Source organism: Prionailurus bengalensis, chromosome B4, assembly GCF_016509475.1.
Source record: "Prionailurus bengalensis isolate Pbe53 chromosome B4, Fcat_Pben_1.1_paternal_pri, whole genome shotgun sequence".
Lineage (NCBI taxonomy): Eukaryota > Metazoa > Chordata > Mammalia > Carnivora > Felidae > Prionailurus > Prionailurus bengalensis.
In genome coordinates this window covers 140245254-140266844 of record NC_057358.1, presented here as the reverse complement: position 1 = coordinate 140266844, position 21591 = coordinate 140245254, and the positions used below count along the sequence as shown (strand labels likewise).

Sequence of the window (21591 nt, the reverse complement as noted above, 5' to 3'; positions counted from 1 at the left end):
GCGCCTGGGCTCGGCGCGCGCGGCCACCGATAGGAGGGGCGCGCGGGGCGCGCGCCCGACGCCGCCGGGTCCCGGCGCGGGGCCCCGGGACTGGCGGGGGAGGCGGGCGGAGGGGACGCCGCGCCCAAGCCGCGCCTCTGGATGGCGACAGAGACGGCCCGGCGCGCCCGCTGCCTGGGCACCAAGCGGGGAGGACAGACCTGGCCGGCGCGAAGTTTGTGGACTTGGGCTGCGGGCCCCCGGGCGCCCCTACTCCTTCCCGCAGAGGCCCGCGACGCCGGGGCCCAGAGTTTACCGTAAGTATAGGATGCTTTGGGCCCTTCCCCAGATGCGGCTCTCACCCTTGTTCTGGGTTGTGCGCCGGTGTCCCTGAACCCACAAAAGAGCACACACGGCCTCAGACCCGCCCAGAGTCCGCTGAGGTCAGCACCCCCGAGGGCTCTCCCTCCCCCGCGCTCCAGCGCTGCCAGGCAGAGACACACGTCCCTAGAAGCAGTCTCCTTGTCCCCTGCCCGGCGCCTCCACCTGTGCCCACTGCCCTGGCCCTGAAACGCTGTCTCCTTGCCCCTCACCTGGCAAGGCCCCAGTCTTCTGTCTCCAAAGTCCGGGTGCTGATCTCCTCTGGGTGGACTTTCTGAGCAGGTAACAATGACTGTCATTCATTGGATTTGCATAGTTAAAGATCATCAGTAGAACTGATTCAGAGGGAAGTGGATCCCGTATATCCTTTGAGGTCAGCTTCCCCAGCCCCACTCCTCTCTCGGGTCCCCTCAGCAAGACGAGCTCCCAAGACCAGATGCTCGCCAGGCAGCCCCGCGGTACCAGGTGAGCCCCCGCGGTACCCAGCCACAGTGCCCAGTCCCCTCACTGCCTTCCTGCGGGTCAGCGGAGGTGCGAATGTGAGCCCATCCTTCCTCATCAGAGCACCTTCTGATCCCGCACGAGCAGGGGCCTCCAAGGACCCCATGAGGCCTTGCTGGAACTGGATACCCTTTCCCAGGGGTCACTAGAGGGCCCGATGCAAAGACGGTCTCGGGCATCACCCGTCACCTCGAATCCCCGCCCGCCGGGCCTCTAAGGAGACCGTGGAGGCTGTGATGAGCACTGAGGGCCCGCGGTGGCCCAGTGAGGACGCCTCTCCAGCTCCAACAGTATTCCTGCTGTAATGTGAGTGTGTCCGGGATGATTTTCTTCATAAATTTTTCTGTTCCTGCTTAATTAAAACAGTCTGACTTCCCTCCTCCGTGTCCTCCTGACACGCTTCCTGATTCCCTCTGCTGGCATGCAGGCACCACAGACCCTGGGCCCCTGAGAACCTGGGGCTGGTGGGGGGCAGGACCCGTCTGGAATGTGCTGGGCTGGTGTCCGCCCTCTGGCCCCTGGAGGGGCTCCCTCGCTGTCCCTGCAGCTCCCAGGGGGTGCCAGGATCTCTAGCTCTTAAGTTCCCCTTTGATGGCAGCCTTTCATCCTGTTCAGAAGGAAGTGACTTTTTCAAATGTGACACGTTCCATTTCGTCCTGTCCATTCTGAACTCCTGTTATGTTCCGGACATTCCCTCATCCAGCAGCCATTCGTTGGGCACCTTCTAGATGTCACTGCTGCAGGAGAGGAATTAAACAAGACACACGCTTTCTGTTCCCTGGAAATGTGTGCCCGTTTCGGGAAATGGATGAGGAAACTGGCAATCAGAGCGCAGTGTGGCCGAGCCGTGATGGGAGGGGCTAATCCGGCAGGGGAAGAGCACTTGGCCCCAGACCAGGTGTGGGGCGCTGGGAGGGTGTGCCAGGGAAGCTTCCAGCAGAGCGGTTTTCAAACATGTTTAGTGCCGTCCTTAGAAAGAGCACACACAAACACACACGTGAAATGACAGTTTCACAGAACAATACCCACACTCAGTACTCTGTGCTGTTTTCCATTCTGTCCTAATTCGTTCCTTAAAACACTGGTTGTCCACCAATGCTTGTGTTTACTGCAATTTTCTTTGCCGGACAAGCACTGTTCCAGGGGAGATGTGGTCTGCGTTGAATGTGGGAGGATAAATTAGAGCTGTCACACCAAAGGTCAGAGGAACCCGGTGACAGTGGGTAGTGGGGGAGCCCCAACCAGAGACAGGGGTACGGTGAGTTTGGCACAATCTGCTTGCTCTTGGAGCTCACGCCACAAGACTTCTGTGGCTGCAACACGAGGGGGTTGACATGTATAGGGAAAAAGTATTCAAAGACGCTTGCTGAAGATGACGACGCAGATCTGGTTCAGGGCTCTCGCGACGAGCACGGGCCGGGGTTGTGCACTAGGGAGGGGCTGGGCTCAACCCGGGGTACGGCGTGGGCCAGTGGGGGTTCCCAGGCAGGGAGCAGGAGGGGCAGTGGGAGGAACGTTACTGAGAGGAAACGTCGAGGTGAGGGGGGCTCCGGTCACACTGACTTAGGGGGCTTCTTGTTACGCTGATTGTACAGGAAGTACACGGGTGGGCCCCGGAGAGGGCTTGGGAGCCTGACGGAAGTCCAGTCGAGCAAGGAATCTTTGAAAGGAAAGCTTCATGAATCTGGAGCGTATCGACTAAGTCTTTACTGGGTGCTGAATCCGGAGTGTAATGACTAAGTCCGTGCTGGGTGCTGACTCTGGAGTGTAGTGACTAAGTCCGTGCTGGGTGCTACAAATCCCTACCAGGAAGAGGAAAGAGAGCTGAGCCCTTGGAATCCCGGGTGGTAGAGGGCCCGAAACCCAGTGAGGCTGGAAAGGGCTGAGGAGGGGGGATGAGAGGGAGGGCTGACCAGTGACGGTGGCGGCGTCTCCGACAAGGGCAGGGCGATTAAGTTCGAGATGCAGCCAGGATCCAGCCCGAAGCAAGGGCAGATGCTGGTGGCCCCTGGGGGGCTGGTGGGAGACCAAGATGGAAACTGAGAATGAGGGAGGAGGGGAGTCCTGTTGCTAGGAAACCGCGCAGACCTGGGCCGCCAAGCGCGCTGCCGGGTGACAGCAGCTGTCGATTGGCTGGTTTGGGGGACTGGCCAGAACGGACAGGAAGTTAAACTCTGAAGCCCCGTAAGCGTGCTGGGGAATCACGCCCCGCCTGCCCTCCGCGCCTAGCCAACGAGGCACGTGCTTGTGCGGCCCCGGGGGCGTGGCCTGCGTCTCACCCCACCCCAGGCCCAGAACCCCGGCCCACGGAGGGCGCCACCTGCCTCCCGGCTCGCCCAGGCGGCCGAGAGAGCCCCAGGAGTGGAGCGCTGCCCCTGGACGAGACGTGGCCCACGAGAGTGGCTGGCCGTGGCACCCGTTCCACGTGTGGGCAGGGAATCTGAGCGTCTGCTCTACAGGATCGGCGGGCGCCGTTTTCCGGCGGGAGGCTGGCGGTGGTTCTGTTCTCCGGCCCTGCGTGCTGAGCGCGCTGCATTTCTCACTTGAGTCGTGGGCTGCCAGACTGACCGAGAGGGTCCCGGCTGGATGCTGAACTGGGTGGGATGTGGGGATGTCTCTGCCAGGGCAACGGGGAGCCAAGTGTGTTTTATGGGAAGGCAGGTGCTGTTCTGCGAAGGATATATGTGGTCTGTGCATGGTAGGCCGCTAAGGGGGTGGACTGTAGTGTGCCTGGCCGGTTCCTCCTTCTGGAAACAGTTGCAGGTTCCCCTTTGAAGGTCCAGGGTGCAGTCTGCAGACACTGCAAGTGCTGGGAGGGACGGGGGCAGGACAGCAGGTGGCAGCAAGTGTAGAAGGCCAGGTAAGAGACAGGCTGGCCGCTTCCCTCGGGGGCAGCTGTGAGCGCAGAGGGACAGACCCCAGGGGCTTCAGGCGCTCTATGGGAGGTGGAGAACCGAGGGCTGGGGGCCATGGGGCCATGGCAGAGATGTGTCACGTGACTCTGGCTTCGGCTAGAAATGCTGGGAAGTGGCAGTGATACCTGCGAGACAGGTACTGGTCGGGTGAGGGGATGCACAGCAGGGTCAGGGAGGCCAGCCACTTCTTGCTCAGCGTTCAGGCTGCAGCGCGGCAGGATGCGCGAAAGGGCAGAAGATCAGCGGGTGTGGAAGGCGAACGCAAGCCCCGCGAGGACCCAGGCCCCTGGCTGAAATCTCAGCGCTGGAAACCGTGTCCTTCACGCAGCTGGTGGGTGGAATCAATCTGTTGTTTGAGGAGTAATTATCCATTTCACCATCTCCATGTCAATAATGGTATTATTTTCTGTTCCGTAGTATGTTCCAGGCACCGTCCCGAGCTCATTGCCTGGAGAGACGGATCACTGGACACCTGTACTTAGGTGGGTGTGCTGTGGCTGGAGGGGGCGGAGGGCCCGCTCCAGCACCTTCAGGAGGTGAGGGGGGCTGAGGGTGAGGCTGGCGGTTCCTGACGGTACGGCCCCTGCTCCCCTGCCTCTCCGTCCTGAATTGTGTTCATTTAAGACAGTTTTGTAACATGGACAGAAGAGAAACAGAGGGAAAATGTTCCTTCATTCTACCCCTCAGAGTTAACCACGTAGAGCATTTCATTAGTAACCTTTACTTATTTTCTTTCTTTTTTGCTTAATATTTATTTTTGAGAGAGAGAAAAAGAGAGGGAGCACAAGTGGGGGAGGGGCAGAGAGAGAGGGAGACGCAGAATCTGAAGCAGGCTCCAGGCTCTGAGCTGTGAGCACAAAGCCCGACGCGGGACTCGAACTCAGGAACTGTGAGATCATGACCTGAGCCGAAGTCGGACGCTCAACCGACTGAGCCACCCAGGTGCCCCAGTCAAACTGACTTTCAATTGCAAAGGACACGTAAAAACTGTTATTGGGGCACCTGAGTTCAAGCCCCATGTTGGGTGTAGAGATTACTTAAAAACAAAATCTTTATTTTTATTTATTTATTTATTTACTTATTTATTTTTAACGTTTATTTATTTATTTATTTATTTTTTTTTTAAATTTTTTTTTCAACGTTTATTTATTTTTGGGACAGAGAGAGACAGAGCATGAACAGGCGAGGGGCAGAGAGAGAGGGAGACACAGAATCGGAAACAGGCTCCAGGCTCTGAGCCATCAGCCCAGAGCCCGACGCGGGGCTCGAACTCACGGACCGCGAGATCGTGACCTGGCTGAAGTCGGACGCTTAACCGACTGCGCCACCCAGGCGCCCCTATTTATTTTTAAGACAGAGAGAGACAGAGCATGAACGGAGGAGGGGCAGAGAGAGAGAGGGAGACACAGAATCGGAAGGAGGTTCCAGGCTCTGAGCCATCAGCCCAGAGCCCGATGCGGGGCTCAAACTCACAGGCCGCGAGATCGTGACCTGAGCCGAAGTCGGACGCTCAACCGACTGAGCCACCCAGGCGCCCCTACTGATTTTTTTTTTCTTTTTGTGCATCTGCTCTGTAGGTCTGTTGTAAACTGTCTCCTTTAGGACATAGCGGACATTATTTCTCGGTGTTATTTTTTCTTCTGGAACAGTGTTTTCATGGCCTCAGAAATTCTGTCATGTATAAATACCACCGCTTATTTAATCAATATTTTGGGGAGACATGTAGACTATTTCTAGTGTTTGACTCTTTTAAACATTTCAGCAATGAGCACTCTTGTCCTTAAGTCACTTCCTGTGGTTATTGGTAGGAAAACCAATTGCAGAACCAGAATTCTTGGGTCAAAATGAGGACACAATTGGGGGTGCCTGGAGGGCTCAGTCAGTTAAGCCTCCGACTCTTGGTTTTGGCTCAGGTCATGATCTCACGGTTTGTGGGTTCAAGCCCCATGTTAGACTCTGTGCTGATAGCATGGAGCCTGCTTGGGATTCTGTCTCCCTCTCTCTTTCTCTCTCTCTCTCTCTTTCTCTCTGTCCCACCTCTACTCACACACTCACACCCTCTCTCTCAAAAAAAAAACAAGTTAAAAAAAATAAGGATACAGTTTTAAGGCCTTGCTACTTATTTGCCAAATAAATTTCCAGAAAATGTTATGTTATTTTACATTCCCCCCAAGGGTGCCTGGGAGCACCTGTTATGGGGTACCCCTACCGGCCCGGTTATTACCCCAATGTGAGTGTCCCGGACTACTGCTCAGGTGACAAACACTTGTGAGTGTCATTTCCGTTTGCATTTGTTTGATCTAACGAGCGTTTACGACTTTCGCAGGCACGTCACGCTCACAACTTTTGTCAGTCACCTGCTTACACCCTCTGCCAGGTTTCCTCCTTGCCGGCTTGCCTTTTGATCATTGATTATTCAGAACTCTTTTAATTTTTTGGAAAAACTCCCTTTCAGTTTTTTTGGACATTTGAAAAGCACGGAAAGGTATACATAAGACAACAACAGCTGTCAACAACCTCTTGTGCGTGTGACAAGTCATTTCCCTCCGTTTGTCTTGGTAGGAGGGATCACGAACCAGGTTTTCCTTTTGTGGATTTAACCTTGTTGTCAGTGGGCGGTGGGTGAAGGTCTCATCTTCTGTATCCTTTGTTATTTTTTGACAGCTTTACGGAGGTGTAGTAGCCAGGGATCTCCAGAGAAATAGAACCCATAAGACAGAGACACAGAAGGAGAGAGACCAGTATTTTAAGTAATTAGCTCATGTGATTGTGGGGGCTGGCAGTTCCAGAATTCGCCAGGCAGGCCAGCAGGCTCGACACTCAGGAGGGAGTTGCTGTCTGAGCTCTGGAGGCAGGATTCATTCCTCCTCTGGGACCTCAGTCTTTCTTTCAAGGCCTTCACCTGATTGGACGAGGCCCACCCACATTCTGGAGGGCAATCAGCTTTACTCAAAAGCCTGCTGATTCCCATGTTGATCACGTCTAAGAAATACCACAGCAGTACCTGGGCTGATGGCTGAACAAACACCTGGCTTCCGTGGCCCAGCCAAGTTGATACGTAAAGTGAACCAACACAGGAGACATAATTGGTGTATGATTAACCGTACATATTTGAAGTGGGAAATTTGATGTTTTGGCGTATGTGTATGCCCCTGAAAACATCACCGCAGTAGAGGTAGTGAACATATCCGTACCTGTCATCCCCAAAGGTTTTCATTGGCCCTCTGTTATCCTTGCATCCCACACCTCCCTGCCCCCACCATCCCCAGGCAACCTCTGATTTCTGTCAGTATACATTAATTTGCATTTCCTAGAAGTCTGTAAAAATGGAACCAGACAGTAGAGCCTCCTTTTTTTTCCTGGCTCGTTTCACCCAGTAAAATTATTTTGAGATTCGTCCGTGTTGCTGTATGTATCCGTGGACTGCTGGTTTCTTCTCCCTGCTGAGCAGGGTTCTGCCGCACGGAGGCTACTTTGTTCCTGAATTCACCTGTCGATGCGCGTCTGGGTCGCTTATGGTTCGGACCAGCAGAAAGGAAGATGCTGCGAACATTCCCGCGTGTGTTTGCCCCTGGGCTCCTGCTTTCGCTTGTGCGTGAATCTCAAGGAGTAGCCTGTCTGCATCATACCTCATTTCCCGGGAAAGGGTCAAAGTCTCCAGCGTGATTTCAGCATTTTACGTCTGTCCAGCAGCTACGAGAGCTCAGCTGGCCGTGTGTTCTCGCCACGCCTTGGTTACCATCACCCAAAGGGGCGCGAAGTCGCGTCTCGTGAGGTTTTAACTTGCATTTCCCTGATGACTAATGATGAGAATCGGTTCCTGTGCGTCCTTGCATGTGTGCGAGTTAGATACTTCTATGGTGAGGTGCTCCCGGTTTGGTGGGAGGGGGAGGGATTGTTGTTTATCCTGATATTCGAGGGTTCTTTACGTATTACAGATATAAGCTTTTTTTTTTTTTTTATCAGATGTGTAATTTGCAAATATTCTCTCCCAGGTCAGGCCATTTCGTTCTCCCAAAAAGGTCGCTGGAAGGGCAGGAGTGTTTAATTTTTGATGACGCCCAGTTCATCCATGTGTTCTGTGAGTTACAGCCTCTGGGTGTCGTATTTAAGAAATCGTCACCGGGCCCCAAATCATACATTTTCCGGGTATGTCTTCTTCCAGAAGCTTTATAGGGTTAGGATTTACATTTCGATGTGTGATTTGAGTTAGTTTTGGCACACGGTGTGTGTTATAGATGCGTATTTAGTTTTTCTGAATGTGGAGATTCGATTGTTCCGGGACCATTTGTGTGAAGGGTCATCCTTTCTCCACCGAAGGCTCTCCGCACGTTTGTCCAACATCAGCCAACGGTGTTTGTGTGCGTCTGTCCCAGACTCTCTGTTCTGCGTCACTGATCTGTTATCCACCTTCATCCGCACTGTCTTGATCACCGTAGCTGCACAGAGTCGCGAAATCGGATCGTGTTTGTCCTCTGTTTTTTAAGCTTATTTATTTATTTTGAGAGAGAGAGAGCATGAGTAGAGGAGGGGAAGAGAGGGAGCGAGAGAGATTCCCAAGCAGGCTCCACGGTCAGTGCAGAGCCCGACCCAGGGTCCATCCCGCAAACCATGAGATCATGACCCGAGCTGAAACCAAGAGTCGGACGCTTCACCGACTGAGCCACCCAGGCGCCCCCTGTTTTGTTTTTCTTTCTTTCGGGCGCCTGGGTGGCTCAGTCAGTGAAGCGTCCGACTCTCGGTTTCAGCTCGGGTCATGATCTCACAGTTTCGTGAGTTCAAGCTCTGTATCGGGCTCTGTGCTGACAGTATGGAACCTGCTTGGGATTCTCTGTCTCTCTCTCTCTCTCTCTCTCTCTCTCTCTCTGCCTCTGCCCCACTTAGGCTGTTTCTGTGTCTCCCAAAATAAATAAACTTAAAAACGTTTTCAAAAATTTAAACATTAAAAATGTCTTGACGTTTCTAAGTCATTTGCACTCCCATCGGAATTTTTGAATCTGTCTGTCAATCTCTGTGGAGAAGACTGCTGGGTTTTCAGCTGGGATTTCATGCCACATAGGAATCAACTAGAGATGAGTAGCATCTGAACAGCATCGTGTCTCCTGACTCCCCAGCTCCGTGTGCCTCTCTCTTTTGGTCTCGTTTAATTTCTCACAGCGATATTTCGCAGTTTCCCGTGTAGGTTTCTTCCTCATCTTTTGCCAGATTTATCACATTTTTGGTACGATTTGAAATGGAATTTGGAGTGTTATTTTATCTTTAAATTTTTTTAGACAATTTATTGTCAAGTTAGCTCACAGAGAGTGTAGACGGTGTGCTCTTGGCTTCGGGAGTAGATTCCCGCGATTCCTCGCTTACATGCAACACCCAGTGCTCATCCCAACAGGTGCTCTGCTCAACGCCCATCCTCCGTCTCCCCCCGTCCCCTCCCATCAACCCTCAGGTCGTCTGTTTTGAGAGTCTCTTATGGTTGGCCTCCCTCCCTCTCTGTTTGTAATTTATTTTTCCTTCCTTCTCCCATGGCCTTCTGTTAAGTTTCTCAAATTCCACATATGAGTGAAAACATACGATATCTGTATTTTTCTGGCTTATTTTACTTAGCATAATACTCTCCAGTTCCATCCACATTGTTGCAAATGGCAGGATTTTATTCTTTTTCATCACCGTGTAGCATTCCAGTGTGTGTGTGTGTGTGTGTGTGTGTGTGTGTACCAAAAAAGGCAACCAACGGAAGAGGAATGGGAGGAGATATTTGCAAACAACATATCAGATAAAGGGTTAGTATCCAAAATCTATAAAGAACTTACCAAACTCAACACCCAAAAAACAAATAATCCAGTGAAGAAATGGGCAGAAGATATGAATAGACACTTTTCCAAAAAGACATCCAGATGGCCAACCGGCACATGAAAAAATGTTCCACGTCACTCATCATCAGGGAGATACAAACCAAAACCACACTGAGATACCACCTTACAGCTGTCAGAATGGCTCACATTAACAACTCAGGCAACAACAGATGTTGGCGAGGATGCGGAGAAAGAGGATCTCTTTTGCGTTGTTGGTGGGAATGCAAGCTGGTGCAGCCACTCTGGAAAGCAGCAGGGAGCTTCCTCAAAAACTTAAAAATAGAACTGCCCTACGACCCAGCAATTGCACTACTAGGCATTTATCCACAGGATACAGGGGTGCTGTTTCAAAGGGACACATGCACCTCCATGTTTATAGCAGCCCTACCGACAATAGCCAAAGTATGGAAAGAGCCCAAATGGCCATCGATGGATGAATGGATAAAGAAGAGGTGGTATATATACGTGCAAAGGAATATTTCCCAGGTATTATTTTATTTTATTTATTTTTTTTTTAATTTTTTTTCAACGTTTATTTATCTTTGGGACAGAGAGAGACAGAGCATGAACAGGGGAGGGGCAGAGAGAGAGGGAGACACAGAATCGGAAACAGGCTCCAGGCTCTGAGCCATCAGCCCAGAGCCTGACGCGGGGCTCGAACTCACGGACCGCGAGATCGTGACCTGGCTGAAGTCGGACGCTTTAACCGACTGCGCCACCCAGGCGCCCCTCCCAGGTATTATTTTAAATACTTTTATTTCAGTTCTGACCATTTGTTCCTACTGTACAGAATTCCATGTGATTTTCACGTTGATCTCGTATCCGGCATCCTTGAAAAACTCAGAGACTGTTACATTTGGTAACTTCTTTGATTCCGTCAAATTTCCTAAAATCTGTGAATAAAGAAGAATTCACTTCTTCCTTTCACATCTGGATGACTTTTATTTCTTCTTCTTGTCTTACTGCCTTGACCAGAACAGCCAACACGGTGTCGGATGGGAGTGGGGAGGACAGGCATTACCGCCTCATTTCCAACTGATAAGGAACATCGTCTGTGCTTTTCCAAAACACAATGCACGATATCAGCCGAAGGTTTCCCACACGTGTGCTCTCCCAAGCCGAGCTTTTGGGGGTTTTTATCAGAGATCAGATGCTAACCTTTCTAAACGCTTTGTCTGTGTGTCCAGAGATAACCCTGTCATCCCGCCTCCGTGACACCTTCAGCGGTGTCTCGTTCCCATTCAATCCAAACTATGTTCTCAATTCCCTTTTAATTTCTTCTTTGACCCACGGGCTCCTTTGAAACGCGTTATCTGGTCCCTGATATTTGGAGATCTCCCGCGACTGATTTCTATTGTCACTCCGTGTGGACAAAAACCACGCTTGGTCTAAGCTGAGCCCTTTAACATAATCTGAGACGTGAGCTGTGCCCGGAACGTGGTTTGTGGTGGTGAATGTGTCGTGTGCTGAGGCGTGTGAGGCACCATCTGGGGACACGTCCTGTAACCTGTTCCATCGGGTCCGTCCCCAGCTTCCGCGGCGTCCGTGTCCCGCGTGATCCGTCCACGCCTGTGGCTTTCCTCGGCGTGGGTCACCACCGTCTGTGGCTCTCACTGCCGACTTGTCTGCTTTGTCCTGCGGTTCTGGAAGGACGTGACTGTTTACGATGGCCCTGGCCCCCTGACGAATTGGTCTTTCCAGCCTTACAAAGCGACCGTATTTATTCCTGGTAACTCTTGGCTGTGAAATCGACTTTGCCTAAAATGGACACATCATCCCTGTTAGCGTCGCCTGTTTCTCCTCTTGTTTTACTCGTGACGTGTTATGCCTTTGTTTTTGAGGTGAATTACTTCAAACCAGCGTGCAGTCGGGCCTCCCTCTTTCACTGGGTCTGTTTTGGGGGGACAACGTACGTTTGCAGGTGTGGCCGCACAGCAGAGCCCGGCCCGTCGCGGAACCTGCACAGCCTGGTTCGTCCGGCCTCTCCTGAGGCCCTTTGCACACTTTGTGGAGACGGCCCGGCCGGAGGAGGACACCCCGTGGGGCTGCGGACCCGTCGGCTCGGGCCCCCGGGCTCCACCCCGCCACGAGGTGTGCGGATGCCGCTGACCAGTGGCCGGATCTGCAGCGATGCTTGCCCCAAAATTGTGCTCATCAAGTACTTTTTAAAGTCAACTGTTTATGTTAGAACAGCTCAGATTTACACAAACATTCTAGCGGTAAAGCGCACCCCGTGCCCGCTTGGTTAACGTCTTAAATTCCGACGGTGTGTTTTTTGGCGTATTGACACCTTATTTTGAACTAAACGCTGTGTTTTCTTGGGGTCTCCTTGGTTTTCACCTGATGCCTTTTTCTCTTCTGTTTTCTCTTGCGTCCCAGCCCCACCCCCGGCCCCACTGGGTGCCACATCACATCCGGGCCTCCCGGTGGTTCGGGCTCCTCCTGCCCGTGGCCTTTCCTTCAGGTTTTCTGTGCCTCTGATGACCTTGGTGCTTCCGGAGGACTGGGCAGGACCCTGCAGGGGGGTGTTATCAGGGGTTCGATGCTCTTCTCGTGATCTGCCTGGCGTCGTGGGTTTGGGGCAGGGGGGCCACAGGGGCGCGGGGCCCCCATCACGTCCTGCCAGGGGCCCCGTGTGTGAACTCGACTCTCCCCGTGCGTCACTCTCGGTGTTGACCTTGACCGCCTGGCTGACCTGTGTGCTCCGGCTTCTCCGCGGTGACGTCCCCGTCCACGCCGTTCTCCCCAGAAGGAAGCCACTCTGCACAGCCCACGTTAAGGCGCTACAAATTATTCGGAAGGTTTCTGCCTGTGAGATTCGTCTCTTTATCGACTGAGTCTATCGTGTCACGATGTTCGTATGGACTCCTGGCTGTTCATTTACACCCAGGGTTGCAACGTGATGCTGTGTGATTGGATTTGTTCCCCGGCTGGCCCCGCCGTGGTGGCCATCAGGAGCTCTGGCAGCTGGACCCTGTTTCCCTTCCGCGTGCTCTGCCCAGCGTGGGGCGTTTCTTCCTTATCTGTCTCATGGAGTATTTTTAAATCACGCTGCTGCCCATCTGTTGTCCTGTCTGCACAGCAGAGCAGCTGTGGGTGCGCCTGAGTCAGGGTGGCCCCAGGAAAATCCCGGCTGGCGGACGGTTCAGGGCGGGACAGACTCCTCGCAGATGAAATTGCATTCCCAGCCGGGCCTTCTGCTGCTTTCCGAGACATGACTGATGTCCAGCACGTGTTGCAAAATGATGACCACCAACGATCAGGTGCGTCAGTGCGGGGTCTCCTTAAAAAGTGAAAAATAGGTCTAGCGTATGATCCGGAAGTTCTGCCTCTGAGAAGGTATCCAACGGAAGTGAAATCGGGGTCTCGGAGACCTCGGCCCCCCCACGTTCACCTCGGCATCACTCGCAACGGCCCAGACGTGGGAGCGACCACAGGTGCGTCGACGGATGAATGGATAGGGAACACGGGGTGTGTGTGTGCAATACGTGTGTCCAGCAGGAGACAGACGGAAAGTGTCCATTTGTGACAACACGGATGGACCTTGGGGGTGTTCTCCTTAGTGACGTAAGTCAGACGCAGAGACAAATACTGTGTGATCTCGCTTACGCATGGGACCGATTGGTGGGGGTTTTTCCTTTGGACGTGATGGAGTGAGAGCCCCGACCCCCAGATGCAGGCCCCAGGTCCCGGGCGGCCGCCGTTTCGGCGGCTTTCCCTGGGGGGTGGTCTTCAGGTAAAAGTCTCCACGTGTCCTTTTATCTGGACACTGACTTTGGGGTGCCCTCTGCTCCGTCGTGGTTCCTCCTTGGGACAGTTGAGAGGAGGGAACATTACCCGGATTCACCCTGTGTTTTGGGGCCCTGGGGGTTCAGGACAAGGGCCTTGGCTTCCATCGAGGGGAGAGGAGCTGAGTTTGACAGCCTAAGCTTCATACCCTCGTGTCTGCAGGGGCATCGCTTGTTGGCTTTGAGCATTCAGCTTCTCTGCGAGACTCTCCTTGAAGAAAACTCCGCTGCCACAGCCCTGGGCACCTCTGTGAGGCCTCGGCCACTCTGCAGTGAACGCCTGTCCCCTTGCTGCCCAGCCCTGGTCCCCCGCTTCTGGCAGCGACTGGATTCTCCCACGGGGGACTGAGCCCTATTCTTTACCCGCGTGCTTGGGGAGGGGCTGGCCCGTCCCCCACTAGAAGCCAGCTCAGGGTTGCTGCAGAAATTACCAGGAAACAAGCACCCGCCTGGCTGTCCATGTGGGGCGCACGCCCTGTGCTGTCCAGAGGCCGTCACGGAACGTCCCTGCCTGAGGATAGAGTGACCCAGAGCCTGAGGTCGGGGAGGAGGAATAGCCACCAAGGACATCGGTCAACTGCTAGCCTCCGAGGTCAGACTCGTCCGCTGGGAGAGCCTTTTATTTATTTATTTTCCAAGTGTGCAAATACATTTCCTTTCGGGAAGAAGTGACTCTGAGTGAGGTCGTTCCCCCCCAGGACGGTTGCAGCCATGACTAAGTGATTGATCCCAGGATTGGCTCCAACACTGTGAGAGCAAACCCGGCAGCGGGCCCCCCACTCGCGAGGCCCCGTCCTTGCCGACGAGCCTGTGTCCCTCCCGGCCCCGGAGCCTCGGCTGCGGCCTGCTGACGTTTCTGGCCGGGAGGAGTGACCGTCCCAGAGCTGGGCTGCGTCCCACCAGACCGCCATCCTTCCGGGAAGATGGCCCCACACCAGGGGGACCATGTTCTCTCCCACCCGGGCCTGCAACACATTCTCAAGAGTCTGTTTCACTTCTTGGACTTTGAGACCAAGAGATTTATGGGCCAAAGTTTTTTTTTTTTTCAGGGGAGCTGTCTTTTGAATTATCGTGTAATTAAGATGCTAATGGCTGTTTATAGAACCCTCTCTTCTTGGCCCAACTGCTTGGTGAATAATAAAGAGCCTCCCCTTTGTTATGGTGGAAAATAGCATTGAGAGCAAAATCTTTCATTAAATCACTGTTTGTGTCTTCTTTTTTTTTTTTCTTCTTACACTAAAAAGGAACTTACTAATGCTCATTAATTTTTGTGTTGTGTGAATAAATCGTAGGGGATTTTTTTACTTCTGACCCATTTCCTTTGTAAATAGGGGTAAACACCTTAATTCCTTGTTGGGGCTTTGGAAGGTGCCCTCAGAGAACAGATTCTTGGTCAAAGTCTTTAAAAAGACATACTTCGCCGGCCTCATTCAGGAAGACTTTCCGTGAGCCCCCCAGGACCGGCGTGGGGTCAGCCTGTGGTCAGCGCAGGAGCGGTGAGCTGAACTTGAGGGCAGCAGGCACCCCCAGTCCAGGGGCACGTCCACTCGCCTGGCCGCCGGGGCCGATGAGGCCCAGCCGGGCTCGGCCCGCCCAGGGGGACCCATCGGGACGCCGGCAGCCTGGGCCGGGAGCCAGGCCCAGACTCCGCCTTTGCTCCCTGGATGTAGGTCGCTGCTCCCGGACAGAAGATTGTGACAGCCAGTGGAGCCCCTGGACGGGTGCGGTGGCCGGACCGGTACCCCGGGGACCTGTGTGTGCAGAGTACCTGGGACCCCTGCAGGTGGGGCGCCCCCGCCCCCAGCACCCTGTCGCCGCTGCCAGCTCACCCACGAGCAACAGCACCTTCTGGGACATCCCTCTGCAGGGTCTCCTGACCCGGGGGCCCCCGACGGCCCTCCCAGACTCCGTGTGTCTGGGCCACAGTGTGGTCAGGACATAACGGGGTGGGGTGGGCGTAGTGGGGCCAATTCAGGTGGAGACACAGGGTGAGGCCTGACCAGCCACGGTCAGAGCAGAACGCAGTTCTCCTGGGAGTATTATGTAAAAGGTACAGTTGGAATCCTAGGGTCTGCCCCCTGGCAGAAGAGGCCTTCGTTAGCGCCTCACTGAGAAAAGCACAGTTGTCCTCTAGAGGCTCAATGCCGGAAGACCTCCTCCTGACTTTTCCGCTGCCCTTCACGACAGCATGGGTCTCCCCTCCTCCAGGAAGGCCTCCTGCCTCTCCTACACATCCGTCTCACTCTGGGCTCCCTGCTCCCAGGTTCTCAGTGCCCACCGGGGCCTGGTGTTGCTGTCTCTTTCTTGGTGCAGGGCCAGGCTACCTCCCCTGTGGCCTCTGCATGTGGCACAAGGTTGGGTCTGCCCAGCCCAGTGGCAAACACTAGCAAACCCCCTTGAAGGCCTTTGTTAGGATTCTGTGGTTCCACCCGCTGTTTTGTTCCTAAAGCTTCCTTGTTTCCTCTTTCAAATGCTAATGTTTTAATTTACCCTGTTTTATTATAAATGCTAGAATTCTTCTAATTGGCATCCCAACTGCCTGTAGACTTGACTTATTTCTTGCAGTTAAGAAAAGTCATTAAATACAATTATTACTTTGTTCTTCCTCTATCTCTTCACCAGACTGTTATACACTCGTGATTATTGTAACATTCTTCAAAATAACATCAAAAAGGAATTTATCTAGAAGCCATCACAGCCGCAAATGGAACGTCTGCATCTCTAAGTTCTGTCTCCGTCCTTGACCACGGACCTGTCTGAATCCCGCCTTAGCCCACGTTAATTCGGTGGCATTTTTTCCTACTTGATTCTACAAAATAAGCAGCCTTTGTTTTGCGATGTAATCTTCATGACTTGTTTTTGTTTGAAAAAGTCTGAATAAAAGACAAAACCTATGAATCATTTAAACTACTATCACCTAAAAACAATTGCGGGATTTCCTACCGAGACAGCACTTCAAGCGTGTGTGACCGTAATGCCTTTCACCCCACACTCAGGGAGATGACGGACAGCACAGGAACAGAGAAGAGGCAAGAGACAGGGTGGGCTCAGAAACCAGGACCCATGTCTCCGTGGCCAGGAGTGGAGAAGGCAGTGCAACTGTTGAGCATGAGGAACCTCAAAGGCCAGAGTGGACGAAGGGGACAAGGGTAGACTCCTACCAAGTAATGGTGACCAGAGTACCAGACTGGAGGCGAGGGCCACACTCACTGCCTGTAGCCACGGGGGAACGTGGAGCCCTGACCTCATGAAACAACTTTAAAACTCAGACCCTGTAGTTTGAGGAGAGTGTAGCTCTGGGAAGCCGGTGGAGACAGACTCGGCCCTGTGACCAGGATCCGAGCCAGTCCTGCCGGCATAGTGGATCGGCATGCAACCTCACCAGTGTCCCTGGCAGGATGTCACGTGACTTCTGTGATGGGACCCGGATCTGGATGGGCCACAGGGGTGTGGACACAGCATCCGCAGACGGGGAGGTGAGCACCGAGAAAAGGAGGCAGGCAGGTGAGAGAGGAGACAGAAACATGGGGGAAAGCCCAACTCCTCCCACTCAGATCTGGCTTGGCAATTGAAATGGAAAAGGACATACAAAAATATAATTCTAGGGACTATAACCAAGAAAATAAGCTCCTGGATACTTCATATAAAGACAAATAGAAGCGTTAAGATATGTTGCCAGAGTCTAAAGTTTCTGAAGCTATAGTTTCATTTACAAATGAATAAAAACTGGGAAAAAAAACCCACTGGATTCATGAAAACTCTTCTTTGAGAAAAAGAACTAGTTGAAGATCTTAAATTTAAGTTAAAAAGGAATCACTGAAATACATTTCGTAAAAAAGCGAGACGAGTCGAGGTCTTGCTTGCCCAAGTACAGTCAAATGAAAAGTCATGGATTGGAAGGAAACCCTCCAAAGTTCAATCGAGTTGCAGCCACATGCCGAAATAAGGCTGTTTCAGTGTCAGCTTAGACATGCGGATAGTAAATTCTACGTTTCCAACAGAAACCACCATGCAGAAATTTCAAATTCAGTGGTTAAGAGCTAGTGAGACAATTCTTAAAAACATCACCAATATCAAAGTTGTGTAAGGTCAGGGAAGTACAGGCTGAAGGAGAAGGTTCTGGGGAGAATTTTTGAAGTGACCTAACGGTGCCTCATAATTCCCACTATGAGGACTGTCCCCCTTCTTTAGGAAATTAAAGGTTAAAAAAGAGATCATCACGTATTTGCCACTGCTTGTTAAGATAAGTGTACCCTTAGTCCCCTTGACCTGATTCACTGATTAACCTATGGAGGTGCTGAGTCACTATATTGTACACCTGAAACTGATATAATATTGAATGTTAACTAACTAAAATTAAAACCAAAAAAAAAAAAAAAAGATCACTAGAAGAGTTTCAATAAAAAGTACTGAAAAGAGTCAAGGTCTATTCGGTATTAAAAACTGCTTGTCAGCTAGGACTTAAAAGGAATGACTGAGGCTGAAGGGCATCTACCAGAAATAGGAACAAGAATCATAACTAGTGATAACTTCTTAAAAGCATTCTTTTTGGAGTCAGGAAGAAACCAGAAGCCAGCTGCTGCTGCTTCCCTTCAAACTTTGACTGAATGCAAGCCAATGCAATAAGGTAAGAAAAAAACTGGGCTCGCAAATTACATGCACATTTCATATATAGTGATATAATAAGACAAAGTTACATTTATTTGCAGGAGATACGATTGGACACATGGACAATCAGAGAAACAAAACTACCAAGAAAGTGTCTGGATACATAAATTAAAAATATGTCCAGAGCGTTCCAAAGCATAAAATAAGTAGAAGATACACAAGAAAAAGTTACCATTTATCTTCCAAAACTTACTATAGGGTGTCAAAGATTTACTGGACCTTTATGATGATTAGAAGCCTCCAAGGACATATAAATCTGAATAAATGACTAGATAGTTTGAAATTGCATGTCTAGAAACAAGATGATCCTTCTAAAATTAGTGGGTAAATTAAATGTAGTTCTGTCAAAATGCAGTCTATTTTCCATGGAGCGGGACAAGTTGATGGTCATGTATTGGAGAAGGGCCAAGAGCACCTGAGTTAATTGGGAAGGAAAAGATTGATACCTTATTCCCCGAACATCAGTATACATTACAAAGCTGTAGGGTTAAGACGATGTGATAGACAAATAAACTAGTGGAAGGAAATAGCCCAGAACAAACCAAAGATGATGGAATCGGTATGTAGCAGAGTTGATACAGTCTCAGTGAGAAAATTATCCTTTTTTTTTTTCAATAAATGACGTTTGGACAGTTGTTCATAATGATACGGAAAAACCACCATATTGTTATTACATATTATATTCAAAAAGAATATCCAGGTTTGGGAGCCTGGGTGGCTCAGTCGGTTGAGTGTCCAACTTCAGCTCAGGTCATGATCTCGCAGTCCGTGAGTTCGAGCCCCGTGTCGGGCTCCGTGCTGACAGCTCAGAACCTGGAGCCTGCTTTGGATTCTGTGTCTCCCTCTCTCTCTGCCCCTCCCCTGCTCATGCTCTGTCTCTCTCTGTCTCTCAGAAATAAAGGTTAAAAAATTTTTTTAGAAAAGGAACATCCAAGTAGATTAAAAACTAAATATTAAAAAGCAAAATTTTGAATGTTTTAGGAGGGACCTTTTTTGATAGTGACATAACGGATGAAATATCCTCTTACAATACTCCCCAGAATGGTGGGCAAACTATGAGGTACAGGCTTGTAACTGCTCCTCTTCACTCAAAAGTAGTAAGTGAAATCTTCAGAAATAAAAAAATAACAGGAAAGCGCAAAGCCAGGCGCTAAATTTGGGCATCCGCCACCTGTACAGGCACCTGGTGGTCACAGTAATGTGGCACTGGGGGCGTTACCAGCTGTGCGGGAGACAGGGCCCCAGACGGGGAGACCGATAAGAATCCTTGTTTGTGTGTGCGGGCTCCAAGAGCCGCACACACCCCAAAAGAGGGCTCTGGACAGACACTTGTCTCATCAGCTCTGATTCTGGGTAGAGCGCTGGATGAAGATCTGCCAAGCCATCTCTGAAAATCCGTGGAGGGTTTAGGGCTTGAATGTGTATTTTCTGTGTGGTACCAACCACGGCACTCCCTCAGATACGTTATTTTACACGTGGGTGTTCACAGGCCTCTCAGGTCCTGGTTGAAGGAAATGCGAGGTTCTCCGTAATTATACACCCACAGACCCGTCCTCAGAGCCTGCCCGGAGCGTCCCTCACTACGAACACCACCAGCACAGTGGCACAGCACAGCTCCGAGGAGGGAAACAGAGCAACGTCGCCGTCCGCAGGGGCCTCCGATGGGGGGGGGGGGGGGTTGGCAGCTATGGGTTCTGAACACACGTGCCACGCATTTACACGGAAGAGGGGGCATAAAACACGGATAGTAAAGGGGACACTATGAAACATGGGAACAGAAGACCATGGGGGAGGGAAGGGGAAAGAAAGTAGTTACAAACAGAGAGGGAGGGAGGCAAACCATAAGAGACTCTCGAATACAGAGAACAACCTGAGGGTGGATGGAGGGGCGGGGGAGAGGGGGAAGTGGGGGATGGGCGTGGAGCATGGCACCTGTCGGGGTGAGCGCTGGCTGTTGTGTGTGAGCAATGAATCATGGGAATCTATCCCCCAAACCAAGAGCACACTCTGCACACTGTATGTTAGCCAAGGTGACAATAAATTATACCCAAAAAAACAGGAGAGCTTGGTAAAAAAAAAAATCTAGTTAACCACTAGAAATGAAAACTGTAATAACAAATGTAAAGCCAACGTACAGATGCAATTTCAAAGAGCTTCGCAAGTGGACGGCTGGTCTGAAGAAATGAGAAGGCAAATCCAAGAGGTGACTCTGCAGGTCTCTGAAGAGCGGGGCTGGAGACGTGCACACTCACATGCACACACTCAATCACACACACGCAGGCTTGGCAGGGCGACCAGGAAGGAGGGAGGATACCCACACGCGCTCTCTCTCTCTGTCTCTCTCACACACACACACACATACACACACACAGAGCCCTGGCAGGGAGATCAGGAAGGAGGAAGAACACACACTCATTCACACTCACTCACACACATTGCACACACCTATACTCTCGCCCTCACAGGCTTACACCCTCACATGCACACACGCACACACACCACGGCCCGGCAGGTATCAGGAAGTGAGGGCAGTGACATGGGTCAGGAGAGCCCTTGGGGAAACCGAGGAAGCCTCCGCCTACGGCATAAAACGTAAACCACGTTCCTGCTCTGAGATGACGGGAAAGGTTTCTCAATGGGCCGTCATGACATTTGTTGAGAAAAATCACGCTGGAAAACCCACAGTCGGCGTTCGAATTATTTCTGTTCCTTTGGAAAATGATGACACGGCTGCCTTATGAACTTTATTTTATAAAATATAACATAAAATTATATTCATAGTTCATACATATTCTTAATGATAAAACCCAAATTAGACTTTACAGTGATCTGCTATGATATTCCAGTTTTTTATTTGGATTTTCTTGACGTGACTGGTCCTTTCCCAGAACCAGTGTGTTTGGGATACCTGCGCGGTGGGCACTGACCAGTGGACCCCCCCACCCCGGCCGAGGCACCACTGACCCTGCGCCCTGTCCATCCACGCGGGTCCCGTCGATCTCACGCCCTGTCCGTCCACGCGGGTCCCATCGATCCACGCCCTGTCCGTCCACGCGGGTCCCGCCGATCCACGCCCTGTCCGTCCACGCGGGTCCCGCCGATCCACGCCCTGTCCGTCCACGCGGGTCCCGCCGATCCACGCCCTGTCCGTCCACGCGGGTCCCGTCGATCTCACGCCCTGTCCGTCCACGCGGGTCCCGTCGATCCACGCCCCGTCCGTCCACGCGGGTCCCGCCGATCCACGCCCTGTCCGTCCACGCGGGTCCCGCCGATCTTCATCCTCATTGTTGAAGTGACTGACAATCGGATGGGGAAAATGGTGGGGCTTTTTGTCTTTTTTTTGACTATTTTTATTTGAGTCCCACTAATTACAAACAATGCTGAGCATCTTTTCATGTGCTCAATGGACATGTGTATTTCTTTCATCGGAAAACGGCCTGTTGTGGGGCTTTGTCTGGTTTTCTCTTGGGTCGGTCATCTTTTACTTTGGGTCTGCATCCAGTTATTGTA

The 21591-nt window shown here is 51.7% G+C and overlaps 1 long non-coding RNA gene across 1 annotated transcript; it reads left to right on the top strand.

The window, feature by feature from the left end:
• The first annotated feature begins 61 nt into the window (after window positions 1-61).
• On the top strand, window positions 62-1957 carry LOC122472959. Its single transcript, XR_006294568.1, has 2 exons — window positions 62-296; window positions 923-1957. It is a non-coding gene; the product is annotated as an uncharacterized LOC122472959 (long non-coding RNA).
• Window positions 1958-21591: the final 19634 nt, after the last annotated feature.